General features: G+C 40.6%; 1 protein-coding gene across 1 annotated transcript in view; it reads right to left on the bottom strand.

Moving 5' to 3' along the window:
- The window catches only part of MIPOL1 (mirror-image polydactyly 1), a 176,854-nt gene extending 164,138 nt beyond the window's left edge, over positions 1-12,716 (bottom strand). The window contains exon 1 of the mRNA XM_054276183.1: positions 12,652-12,716. The gene's annotated coding sequence lies outside the window, so the exon portion shown is untranslated. The remainder of the gene's footprint in view (positions 1-12,651) is intronic.
- Between the last annotated feature and the right edge of the window lie 1,223 nt (positions 12,717-13,939).

Genomic DNA, 13,939 nt, shown 5'->3' with positions numbered 1-13,939 from the left:
CAATTTAATATAGAGATTAGTCTTATCTGGACATGAGGCTTTCAGTACTTTACAAGTAATTTTTTGGCCTTAAATGTAATTTATACATATTCACCAATCTAATAGTTTACTTTCTTTTCTTAATTCAATGAATTAACTTCAACTAACCATCCTCAATGTTTCACTACCTCAGATATACACATGCTGTCTTCAAGAAAGTATGTCTCAAGTCAAGCTCTCACCACCACGTAAGGTTTAAGTAGACTTCATAAGCAAGTGCTACAGTTTACACAGACAACTTCATTTAAATCAAAAAGCTCAGAATTAGAGATGGTCAGACAGGAAATGAAAAAGAAAAAAAAAAACCACAAACATACACAATACAGCCTGAGAGAATATCTTAGAAGGATTGCAATCAGTAAATACAAAGAATGTCATGACTATATGGGCTGATAGCAGAAGTGTCCCTTTCCAAGCAGGGCAAGAAGTCCACGGCCACTCTGCACAAAGCCAGAGTGGCCCCACCACAGCACTGGGATTCCTTCACGTCTGCAGCAAAGGAAGCTGCTCACTGGGCCTTTGTGATTACAGGAGGAATGTGATAACCACGGTGGTCTAGACTGCTACAAGTAAAAACAACCTGCCCCAAAATGAGTGGTCCTTGGTCTGAAGTGGCTGCGGTCAGGATGAGGCATGTTTAGGAGGCAGTCCCTCGAATACCTTGTGATAAACACATGTGGAGAAAATAACACGAAAGAACAGTGTAGTTAACTGAATAAAAGGTTAAAGAAAATAAACAGTATTTTTGCAGCTTAGCATTTATTTGTGAACTGCTGGTGCAACTCTATGCTTGACAGAAAAGCTATGAGGCTTTTGGTAGCTTGACAAGACAATCTACAAGCTTGAATGAAATGTTCAGCTTAAGGAATTAGAATAAATCTGATGACTGATGTGCTACTGAACGTGACAGACTGTCATCTGTTTTAAACAGGATCTCTGTAGGATGTACTGAAAGCAAGATTTTTCCCATTACCTTAAACATACTAAGACTTTTCCCAATGAATTCTGGCTAATCTGTTAAGACAAAAGATCTCTTCAAACTCTTGGCATTTCAGTAAAATAATGAAATAGCCATTTGGTTTACTTGCATAATTAATTCATGCTGATAATGTGCTTCTGTGATTATTTTACAACCAGTCACAAATGTATACAATAAAAAAAATATTCTAAATTCCTGAATTAACTATAAAATGATAAAATATGCACAATAACAGATTAAAGCAGCTTATCTAAACACTATTTGTACACAGAATTTCACATGTAGAAATATCAAATTGTTTATCCATTATCAAAGTGGATTTCATACAAAAATAGGTACAGCTTAATAGCGTTTGAAAATCAAGAAAAAAATATCAAAAAACCTACAGTCAAATGGTATTATAACATGTAGTTAGTGATATATTAAAAAAACCAAACAACCAGTTTTAGTTTTAGTTTGGCCTAAAATCCTAAAAAATTTTAAACCATTAATTTAATGATATAGAGAGACACACATATAAACAATGTAAAACCACATAAAATTCCTTGGAATGTAATTGATGCTATTTTAAAAACCTTATAAGCAAAAAAAAAACTTTGGCAAGATCTAGGCTGAAGAATATCCTTCCTCTACATAAATAGTCCCTGTAGGAATGACTAAGGTGTTTTACCATCTCCTTATCCTAGAGATAATGACTCAAATCTGTCCTACAAACACAAAATATGGAAAAAAGGATTTCGTGCCATCCATCTGGAATCTGTACCTTAGATACAGGGAATGGGCAAAACTGCTCACTGGTGGATAAAGCACAGTAATATCAGTTTGAATTGATGTTTTGAACAATGTATTTGCAAAGCTGAGCAGGGAACCCAGCACAACTCCTCAGCTTCAAAGGGGAATACAATCCACCTGCAAAGGGGAATAAGAATGAAACCACCCCCATTATCATTCAACCTTCAGAAAAGGCTGTGTCAGAAGTGTATATAATTTAAAATACATTAGCTAGCAGGTGAATTCCCCTCTTGGTTGAGTAATTGGTTTTCAATTATAATTTCATATAACACATTTCTAAGAATGAATAGTCCATATTGTTTAGCTCATAAATGCAAGTTTTAGACTGATCTACCTTGCTAGTTCTCTTTACTGCTATACCAGAGCACCACAAATACTGGTAATTGGCCCAGCAGAAAAACTGTTTCTAGGCATGAGCCAGATTGCAAGTATAATACCACATGTATTTTACTGACAGAATAAAGATTTTGAAAGATGCTTTGCTATTACAGCTTATGAGCTTGTAAATGAACAAATAAATAGCTAAACTCAGAATATTAAAGCTTTGACCACTCCTGCTGCCAAGATACAAATTTAGGTCATAAAAAAAGTTCAGGACCTCAGTCAAAACAGTTTTGCTTATAAGACTGCAGCTACATCTCCCTTTGTCCCCCATTTGCACACAGAAACCACTCAGACCTCAGAAGACCAAGAGATGTTTTCCAAACAGCTGTTTTACATCAATACAGAGGATCATAAGCCTCTGCACAAGCTAATGTTTTGTTCTGTGTTTGGCAGGAGTCCTTTACACGTCTCATTTACCATAATCTCCTTCCCCATATAATGTAACCTGTTAACAAAAACCACTGTGACAGGGATAAAATGTCATGCTAGAGGCAACTATCAGTAGGTCTTTGAGGTCTATGACTCTATACAGTCAGCAGAAAAATGCATTATGCTTATATCAGAATTACAAATTAATCTGTTTCAGTTACCACCTGTGATCCTTTGGATTGATAGAGAACCAGAGCCTAGAAGCTCTGATTCCTCCCAAAGCTTTTCACAATTGCTAGCTCTACATTTCTATCATCTTCCCTGGGTCAAAACATCAGTCCTCACTACAGCCTTTGCTATTCAACATGTGCTGTACTTCCCTGCTGAATGCTTCAGGCAGTATACAAAGTCTCAAAGGACTCAGGTGCTGATACATAAGGAATGCTGAACACACAGAGGTGGTCTCCACTTTCTTCAGAGCAACTGCCAAATTCAACTGATGCATCAAGCACAGAAAAACATTGGTTATCAGTCATCTTTTCATGATGCTCTCCACGCACTGGCAGGTGCAAGACTTGGTGTTTCTGTATTTTGTTTTTTAAAAACATTTAAAGGCCAAGTTTAATGAAGGCTTGTCTTATTCCCCTCACCTTTCAATGACCACTATATCTACTCTGTTGATTTTACCACTCATTTTATGCATCATATGAGATTATTAAGCTCTTCTTTTGCTTCTAAGGGCAAACATTCATTGGAATGTAATTTTCCAAACATTTTGTCTTTTCAGCTCTACCCTGTATTTCACTGAAAGCTTTACTGTCAAACTTCTGAAAAAAACTCCCTCCTCTGCAAAGAAAACATCCTTTTAACAAGAACATGAGCTAAACTTTGTAATCATGCCCTTGAGAGGCAGAGGTAGCTTATTTTCATAAACACTCAAGTAAAATACTTATATTCTGCTACAGCTTCCTATTTGTGCTAATATCACTGCCTCTGGTACTAACTAAATCAAAAGTCAAAGAATACAAAAACATGATGGCTCAAAACAAAAGGGCATGATCATTCTTGAACAAAATAATGGTGGCTTAAGACATCACTAATGCCAAATACATATGTTGCAACTTCATTCATATGTGAGAAGTCACTGCTGCATAGAAGTAAAATTTCTTCTAAATTATTACTAGAATTTTAAAAATTGAGACTTGCTTAAGTAAATTGTATCTATATAAATTTAGAAATTCCTCCCTTACAAATTTAAGCTGCATATCCATCTGTCTATCATCAATGCTGCTACAAATTTGCTTTTCATAACACATTTTAGAAAAGAGTAGTTTTACTATTGAAAAGATATGTTTCTACTTGTACTGACTCTGGTTTGGATGTCATTAACTTCCTTTGTAACAGCATACATGGTATTTTGGTGTTTTGGGGTTATGGCTAACACAGTGCTGATAAGATACCAGTAATCTGAATATTGCCTACACTGCTTCCACAGCATCAAGGCTTTTGCTTCCCACCAACTCTGTGCCTCCAGAGAGTAGCTTGGGCACGGGCAAGAAGTTGTGAGGGGGCAGAGCTGACCCAAACCAGCCAAAAAGATATTCCACACCATATAATGTCACGCTTAGCAATGGAAACTGGGCAAAGCAAAGAAAGGGGGTATGCAGCTTTTCCTCCAAAGCAACAGCTCTCTGAGACTGGCTGGACCAGAGTGTGCTGCAGGTGAGAAGTGGCAAGTGACTCCATTTGCACAAACTTTTGTTGGTTTTAGTTTTGGTTGGTTGGTTTGTTCTTTCTTCTTTTTCCTTTGCTTATTAAACTGTCACTGTCTTGAAACATGAATTTTCTTCCACTCTCCTTATTTTCCTCCTCAGCCTGCTGGGGAGAGCAGCAAGTGAGCAGCTGTGCTGGTGTTTAGCTGTTGGCTGGGGTCAACCCCACACATGACTATTTATTTTTTCCCATCAAAGCACAAAGATGTTTATAGCTGTGATTTGTGTCTGATTTGTTAAAAAATGCACTGAATCAATAACAAATTGCAATACTGTGTAAAGCTTCCTCTCCGAACTGCAACAAATAATTGGGTTTGAATGACAGGAGTGCTGTAATACTTTGCTACCACGAACGTAGCATAGTGTGGATTGGAAGGGATCTTGAAGATCACCTGTTCCAACCCCCTGCCATGGCTAGGGAAACCTACCACTAGATCAGGTTGCTCAAAGCCTCATCCAACTATGTGCCATGTGGAAGAAAATCTGTAACTTCATTTTTGCAAATCATAAGCAAAAGCAACTACTAAACATTAAAACAAATAAAGCAAACAAAATTATACAATTCCAGCAGAATTCTAACTGAACAATTTATTTTTGAAAAATCCTTTCACAATCTCACTTCTATGTCCATTCCCTAACATCTGAATTCCAGTTTAACACACATAATGGACAGCAGGTAGAAACACATTTCCAAAGATTATTTCAGATTGCAACTTAGCCCAGTATTCATATAATAATCAGACAAATCTTCAGGCTTTAAGAATGACTTAATTTTTCTTTTGAGATTTAAGGTACAGTACAGGAGTGTTACTGTGCAGAAATATTAGTCAGAGAAAAAACACCAGGGACCCACACCCTCCCCATTGTTTTGAAATGTAAACATTAAGACACTTGGAATTTCAAATAAAAAATGCAGGGCATATGTTATAGAAATGGCATACCTGTAACAATCACAGAATACTACTAATCTCTCAGATATTTCAAGTGTAGACTTACTGGAACAAATTCAGTAAAAACCCCCACAAGAACAATTTATGTTATTATTATCCCTCAAAAAATTTCCTCCTCTCTCCCTTTAAAATTAAGAACTACATTTCAAACTTTCAGAATTAGCATCTTGCTGTTTAAGAACTGTTCTAACACTAGATTAACTTGGCTATATACAAGACTGCATCAGGTAAATCGATTTCTAAATAAAGTTACAAAAAGCTTGGACATTTTTCACAGTTCTACAAGTGGCCGACAGAAATACCAACAAACCCAGTCCACGGTATCGTGTAGTTGAGCCATGTAACACAGCTCTGGGCTGTGGGTGTGGACACACAGAGTGCAAAAGAGGCAATATGCAAGATTAGCTACTGCTGATTTTGAATTTCTCAACTGCTCTATTCAACAATTTTCTATACTCAAAAATATGTTTTAAAAAAACCAGCAGTTAGCATATATGAATAACAAAATTACAAAACTAAGTCCCAAAACTCCTGTTTTAATCTGCTTTGTAAGTTTCTTAAGAGCTTCTCATAGGTCCTGTTTTTGATGGTTTCAACAAAGATTTGCCTAAGGACATGCAGTTGGCTCAGAAGTTAACAGAAAAACGTGGCAAGCAACATGTACTCTCATCCTTGCAGCACTCTGGAACAGATCAGGGCATTTCACCCGATCGCCTGCCCGTCATGAACGCCACAAAGCTGTCCCCAAGCATCTGAGCACACAGTCACTGCCTTGACTTGCACAGCTAACGGTAGACATTTAATTTTAAACCCATATCCATTTCAATGAATAAAACATATCACAGACCCATGCGCCAGAAGGCGCTCCCGCCTGGCGCTCAGGGCAGAGGCGGCAGGTTCGCTCACCAGCCTGCTCAAAGCCGGCTGCTGGCACAGGGCTCCATCTACCGGCGTGCGACCCTGCACACCTACGGCAGGAGCTGGGGGGGGGGGGGGGAAATGAATCAAAATCTCAACAGCTACTTCACATCGCTGTTTGCTAATGAGATATTCAGAAGACATAATGTGAGACTACTCAGAAAACAATACTGTTTCAGAAGAAAACAATCAACAAACTACATTCACTCCCATGCTAGGCTGAAACTGTTGTACATGTGTGAAATCTTTTGTTATCCTTTAATATTTGTAAAATATGTCTCAAAAACTGTTATAAAGAAGCACCATTTTTCTACAAGATGCAGCATATGACTACACACTCCCAATCCAGATGTGAGGCTTTATTTTTTCTTCTTAATGCAAGCAAATAAGCAAACACAGGTAACTCTCAAAAACTACTCAAAACTGTATCACAATTTAAGGTATTAGAGGTGGTCCTTTTCATTAAAAAAGGGAACTCCTCAAACGTGCAAAAACAAAGTTTGAGAAGGCGACTGCTGTCCCTATTCAAGGATACTTCTGCACAGTGGGAGCTGAAGCTATATTATGCCTAACTTTAAAGATTAATTTGACTACCGCTGTCACACACAGCATTTCTGAAATTGAGCCATTTAAACCTGGCCTTAAAAACCCCACCATGCCTTCAATTCATGTCTGGGAGTGTAAAAGAGCAGTCTCCTTCCCTCCCCAGGACTCTTTGTGCCCATCAGTCAAGGTTAATGAGCTCTGGCTGCAGAATAGCAGAAAGAAGGAGAGGCAGAGCTATGCCTTCTGTGCAGCACTTCAGCAGGTGCCTGAGCTTGCCAAAGGCCAAGAGCTGGCTGAGCAGCCAGCCAATCTGGTCTCCAAGGCATGTCTAGCAAGATCAGCAGCTAATTTAGAACCTGGTGCAAGCAAAGAGACAATGCAGGAAATGGACAGTGAGTTCCACCACTCCACCCCACTTCTTTTCTTTAAAACATCCTGCCTCACACTCAACAACACGTTGAAGGCAGCTGAGCAGGGTAAGGGAATCCTTGAAATACCCACATCCCTTACACAGTACCCAAACACAGGAAAAGTTGGGACTAATTTAATCAGGAACACCTGAAAACAACCAACAGGTGGTCACAGCAAGAAGGCAGGAATGGAGCACAGAGCAGTCTAAGTGAGGCTCTATATATTATGCTATAAGACAAAGAGAATTGGTGAACAAGGGCATCAGGGAATTCACACAGCTCCTCCTGTGGCTCAGCTTTGCCAACGTAGCTTGTTCCCCATAAATGACAATTGAAGAGACTAATGGAAAAGAAAATCTCCTGCAATGAACTTTACATAGCACCACAAAATGAGAACAGAATGCTGTCTTTTTTCTTTGTTTTAAATTTTAACTTGAAGGGAAAGCAAATTTTAAAGTGAAAGTGGCTTTTCCACTTGCTAAATTTAAATTTTAATCAAAATGCACTTTAAAATAAAACTGAGCAGAACTACGGGTTTGCTGATATCTCTTTAAGGAACAATGACATCAATACAGGCTACACTTGAGAAGGATATAGGTATGGAACTACATCCTTTTTCATCATACAGTCAGGTGTAAAGGGAAAAGTTAAACTTCAAGATTCCTGTGGTTTAATAAAAATAAATACCATTACAAACAGATCCAGGAACACAGACGCATTAAATACTGTTTGTTTTTCTTCAGATATAGATCATGGAATGGAGATATTTAACTACTTCAAGACTAATTTTTATTTCATTTTAATCTAGTTACTGTCAGCAATCTCCTGGTATCATGACAACTAGCAGAAGCAAAAAAAAAAAAAAAAAGAAAAAGGTGGAAAAAAGTGAGCAAGTGCCTGTGAAAATCATTCTCTAAGTATTTAATTGGCCTGCTTTGATTACACTAAGCAACTGAACGTCTATCATAGTTTCTGTATCACTCATCTAGTAATATTTGTAAAAAAGAAAATAAAAACAAAAACACATTTCTGTAGCTCTACAAGAAAAGCTACAAAAATTTCAATAAATCTTAAAACTGTGGTGGGTGTTTCACAGTGTCAATTTCCTCATTACAAAAAAGGTACCAAGGAGCAAACCGATCACACAGTGCTTATGTCAAATCTCAGACAAGGAAAACCACATCCTAATACTCTGCCATAAGAGCAAATGGAAAAACTGCCTGTGCCTGTGCACACATAAGAGGCACACTACAGAAATACATGATGAACAACACTGCTTTGTTTCTCATGCTTGTATCTAAAAATTTACATAGCAAATTTAACACATTCCCACCCCCTAATCACTTAATGCCTGAAATTCCTACAGAACCTGAAATTTTACTTACTTGAATGTGAATCACAAGAACACATTGAGAAGCAGCATCTTAAAGCAAGTCCAACTGCAGATCACAGAAATTTCAAGTTAAGAACACTATTTAAGGAAAGTAAGTTGTGACTTTCTAAAAGTAATACTAATAACTAATTATAACTAGACAGAAAGGATAACATTTGTCTACCAGCATGTTATGTGGATCTCCTTAACTCAATTTATTACGGATCTCATGGTGCAAAAATTAATGCCCTTCAGAAGCTGAACTCATTACCAATTATTTCTTCCAAACCCACGGTGTAATCCCGTGCTTTTGTGACCAATGGGAGTTTTGCCATTCACTTAAAGGGAAGTTGGATCTGCTCCCGGGTTTGCTCCTCTAGCAAGAGATACTGAACAAAATGATACCACAGCCACTCTCTTGATTTTTTTTCTGTTACATAACAGACACTATGAACCAGTCTTATGTATTTAGTCCATGCTAAAAATAAAACAAACATATTGATGATAATTTTAACTACCCGTGAAGTCAACAATAAGGATTATATGCCTTTTCTCAATGTGATTTTCCAGAATATATTTCAGCAACTATAATGGCAAGCAGCCTGTAAGTCACTCATGGACCCTACTCAGCCCTTCAACCCCTTCCCTATTCTAGAACCCACAGGAGCATTCCTAAAAGTCACAACACAGGTACAAACAGCCTCCCATCACCCACCTGACCCAATAAACTCCTTCTACATGCCTACTAGAGAAAAGCATAGGTAAACATAACAAAAATTAACAAACAAAAAAGGGAAGAAAATAAGCCACTCTGGTGGCCAAAATGAAGTTCATCTTAGGCCACGGGTACCACAACTCTAAGTTTCAAAATAAAAAATGCTTTCAGAATAATTAACTAAACCACTGAGTTTTAATTTCTCTGAAAAGCAGGAAATAAATATTACAACACCTTTGGAAAGACTCAGCCAAGTGTAACAGTGCACAGTAAATACAATAAGCTGTTTTCATGTTTAGATGTTCAATAAAATAGAGTAAACCTTTAAGCAACCCATACTACATTATGATAGGAATCCACTGGCATTCAATTTAAAATCTTGTCTGTTACTTGTACTTAGTGCCTGTTTCATGTCAAAAAAGTTTCAAGAAATTTTATTTTAGAGAACTGTAACGTACATGTGAACATTTAAAAAATATTATCTGATTTATTAATGCTATGAAAACCAAAGATCAATCCCAGCAATGTCTCGTGTTGCAGTGGGCTGACTCTGACTGGAATCCATGTGCCCACCAAAAGCTGCTCTATCACTCTCTCCTCAGCTGTACAGGGAAAAGAAAAATATAACAAAAAGCTCAGTCACCAGTTACCATTATGGGCAAAACAGATTTGATGCAGGGAAATTCTAAACTTTAAACTCCCTCCTCCTACTTCTTGGGCTTAACTTTACTCCCAGTTTTCTCTACCTCCTCCCCATCGCAGAGCAGAGGGACAGAAACAGGGTTTCCAGTCAGTCCATCACACATTGTCTCTGCTGCTCCTTCCTCCAAGGGGAGAGGATTCCTCACAGTTTTCCTGTGCTTCAGCATGGGGTCCCTCCCACAGGAGAAATTCATAGCTTAAAACTATTGCACTATGGCATTTCACTGCCATCAACATGCAGCATCTGTTCTGCCCTATATTCTGGCAGACTAAAAAGCAGGTAGCATAAAGATCCATTAGGATATCTCTCAAGTTTGCAACTAATTTTACACAAATCTGTGAACTATAAGCAGGATGCTCTTCCCCTTCACCCTCAGCTCACGTGTATCTTCTTGCTTTAAATTCTAATGAATAATTTGTTGATTCTTTCCCCAGAGAACTATCAAACATGTATTTTCTCTTCTCCCCTAATGCATTCTAGCAAGATCCAAAAACTCCCTTATTTTTTTACTAACCTAGGCACTCTCTGAAACTAAAAGCCCCACAAACTGTAAAAAGCAACATGTGGGTCATGTTGCATCAGCACCATACTATTTCTGCCAGTAATACAATGAATATGTTGGATTTGTCTTACTTCAAGAGAAATACTAAGCCTGAAACAAAACCTTGTTTTGCTTCTTACTGGTCAGGGAATGAGTTTAACACCATTATAATGCATTCCTAATTCAGCAGCATCTAGAATGACTTCTAACAAGCAGGGAGATAGATTAACAGAATGTAAAGAAAAGCAGCATTTCCTTATCGCAAAGAGGCAAACTAATAACTAAAACGGAAATAAGGTAAATCCAGAAACAAAGCAAGCAAACAAGCAAAAAGGCAAGAAATATAATTAGTTATAATGTGAAAACTGGGGAAAGAGATTTTTAAAATTTAATTTGTTACCCACTACTATTGGGCAGTAGTCCCCATTACAAATGGGGACTGTAATGTATCATTCTGTAAGGAACTTGCCGTATCATTGCAAGAAAACCTGAAATACCTACAGAAACTAATAGCAGCAACTGTCCCTACCTTCTTAAATCCTATACATAATTTTATGTCCCAGTCTCTCTCTTCACTTTTCCTACTGCAACCAGAACTGCAGTAACTTCTTAGCTGGACAGGCAGGACAAGGTTATCACTTTCAAGATCCTGAAATCAGTGCTAATCCCTTTACCAGTGACAGGGTAGAAGAGCTCATAGCCATCAAAGTGATGGCACCTCACTGGTGTATATAGCTCTATCTCACACAGCCGAAGAACCTCATCATGAATGACAACATTCTGGGTAAACAGCAAAATAAACCAAAAGAGAACTATCACATAAGCAGCATGTTTAACTGGCATGATCGTTTTAACCCCTGTTAAACCTCATGGGATTTATAAGCTAGTGCCACTACATATTTAAATAAACAAATAATCTAAAACAAGTGGCTTCAAGCTAAACCAGAGTTGTACATTCCCAGAGCAGAACTGGTCAAGTAGAGATGGTCAAGGACAGTACAAGAACAAGGCAAGCACATCACTGCTCTTCCTTAAATCCTACAGATCCTGGAACCTCCAAGATTTGTAGCTCTGAGATCTTCTGCGCTAGAAAGCACATTGCTGTGGTTAACCGATTTTTCTTCCACAGCTAAAGCACTGCAATTTAAGACTGTTCTAACTGGAGTTAGAACTTGCTGGAATATTTAAAAGCCACTATGGCACTGCAGGACACTGAATTCCCAAACTTGGGCCGAACAAACTCTTACAGCAACCCAGCTCAAATCACCTCAACCCCCTGAAGTTGCACCTAGACCCAGCTGTAGTTTTTCCACGGACAAACATCGGAGAGTGTGCTGTCTCAGGTAAAACAGTCCTTTGGGTACATTTACTGAATGTTTTTCTCCCCAACTCTTCACACTAAGAAACCATAGCCTTCTTCCTCAGAAGAAATAGACCCTCACATCATCATCAAGAACTCCGATTAGCACGAATTACAAAAGGAGCTGAGGTATACAGCTCATTGGGATTTCCTAAGCAACTTCAAGTCATAAATATTAAAAAAAAAAAAAAAAAAGCACAAACTTTATTTTTTTTTTCTTTTTTTTTTTTTTTTTTTTTTTAATGCATTACTACAGTGGTGAGCATCTTCCAGAGTTTGCTCTCATCTGCCACTAAAGATCCAGCACCGACCTCCTGAATCTGTTCGGGGCAGGTTCCATCTCAGGCTGTCCCGGCCCCCTTCTCAGCGCTGTCCCCCTCCCGGGAGGCGGCAGCCCGCCCCGTCCGTCCCTTCCCTTCCCGCAGAGCCGCAGCCTCTGGGACCCCAAACCGCGCATCCCGCACGGCAAACTTGCTGCCCTCCATCTCCGGCTCCGGAGCGGGCGCTAAGTCGGGCAAGCCGGGTCGCCCGGCGGCCATGGCGAGGTAACACTAACCCAGCCAAGGGGCTGCCACGGCACACGCAGCCGGTCAGTGGCGCAAGGGCCCGGCGATGGCTCGGTCCCGGGGGCGGAGGAGGCCGGGCAGGGCCGCTCGCCCGCGGGGAGGCGCCGGGTCAGAGCGGCCCGACCTAACGCCGCCTCGGCGGGACGCGCCGCCGCCGCCGAGCCCCGCCGCAGAGGATGGTCCGAGTTCCCTAGCACCGCGGGGCGGCCCCGGCACGGCCCCGCCGCCCCGTTACCTGCGCGCTCCGGCCCCGCCGCCGCCTCCGCAACAAAGCCGCGGGCGGGCGGGGGGAGGGGCGCGCGCGCCCGCCGGCCTCGGGAGCGCGCGGCGGCGGGGCCGCGGCCCGGGGGCGGGGCGAGGCGGCGGGGCCGGGGCGCGGCGGTGGCGCCGCCCTGCGGGCGGGAGAGGCGGCGCGGCGGGGCCCGGCGGGAGCGGCGGGAGCGGCGGGAGCGGCGGGAGCGGCGGGAGCGGCGGGAGCGGCGGGAGCGGCGGGCGGGCCGGGCGCTGCTCGGGGGTCTCTCCGGCCCGACCTGCCCCCGCACAGCCAGCTGCGGGTCCCTTCTCGGCTGTTCGCGCTGGCGGGCTGCCCAGGATGGACGGAGTAACCACAAATGGAGTGACAGACCCTGCCAGGGATATCGAGGAAGAGAATGGAGTGGTGCTCATGGTTTCGGAAGAGGCCATATGGAAACAGGATTAAGCCTAGAAGTGCTTTAGGAAACCTGCACAGTGGGAAGGATGCCCTTTGTGGAGGAGGAGGGAGGGGTGGATGGAAAAAAAGGGAGATGTGCCGAAGAGACTTCCAGTTGTGGAATTGAATTAGGGGGCATAGATTTGGAGTTTGAATACTGTGAAACAACCTTAATAGTTTCCTAACAATAGCAGAGGTTGTTTGTTTTTTTAAGGAGCAGGTGTTATGCTACTGTGTGAACATCTATGTAATTTACATGCACTCTGACCGTTATTCTCTTTGATGCAGGGACACATGCAGAAAACAAATTTATCTGACCAGTTTCTGCACTCTGACGAACTCCAAACTCTCTTTGCTGACGAAATACTGTAGCAAAGTCCACCTTAATACTAGATTTGCTATTTGTACCCAAAAGAACATTGCACAGGGAGACCTATATCTCTGGAACAAAAAAGTGGTGATGCTTCAGCATCTGCTTTTTGATGATCGGGAACACTGGAGACTTGATCATCCAGGAGTATTTATTGAGCAGCATTATCAAGGAGCCAAACCAAGGGAACTAACACAAATGCTAATGAAACATTGAAGTTAAGATTTTAGTTACTTAAAGGTCAGCACATTCAAGTTTTATTACTTTAAGGGAGTTATTCTGTATACCCACAGCAATCTGCATTCAGCTCCTATATAGATAAAAAATTCATGTTATTGTTTATTTGCTGATGGATTCAAGTGATATAGCTGAATACTATTCCTGACTATTATTCCTTTTTGCAATTAGGGTCTTGGTCTTTAAACATTTTATTAACACTTCTCTGTATATTTCCTACATTCC

Source organism: Melozone crissalis, unplaced genomic scaffold, assembly GCF_028551555.1.
Source record: "Melozone crissalis strain CALT ecotype California unplaced genomic scaffold, PUWL_Pcris_2 ptg000018l_1, whole genome shotgun sequence".
NCBI lineage: Eukaryota > Metazoa > Chordata > Aves > Passeriformes > Passerellidae > Melozone > Melozone crissalis.
Note: the sequence above shows the minus strand (reverse complement) of the source record. Positions and strands in the feature narration are given on the sequence as shown.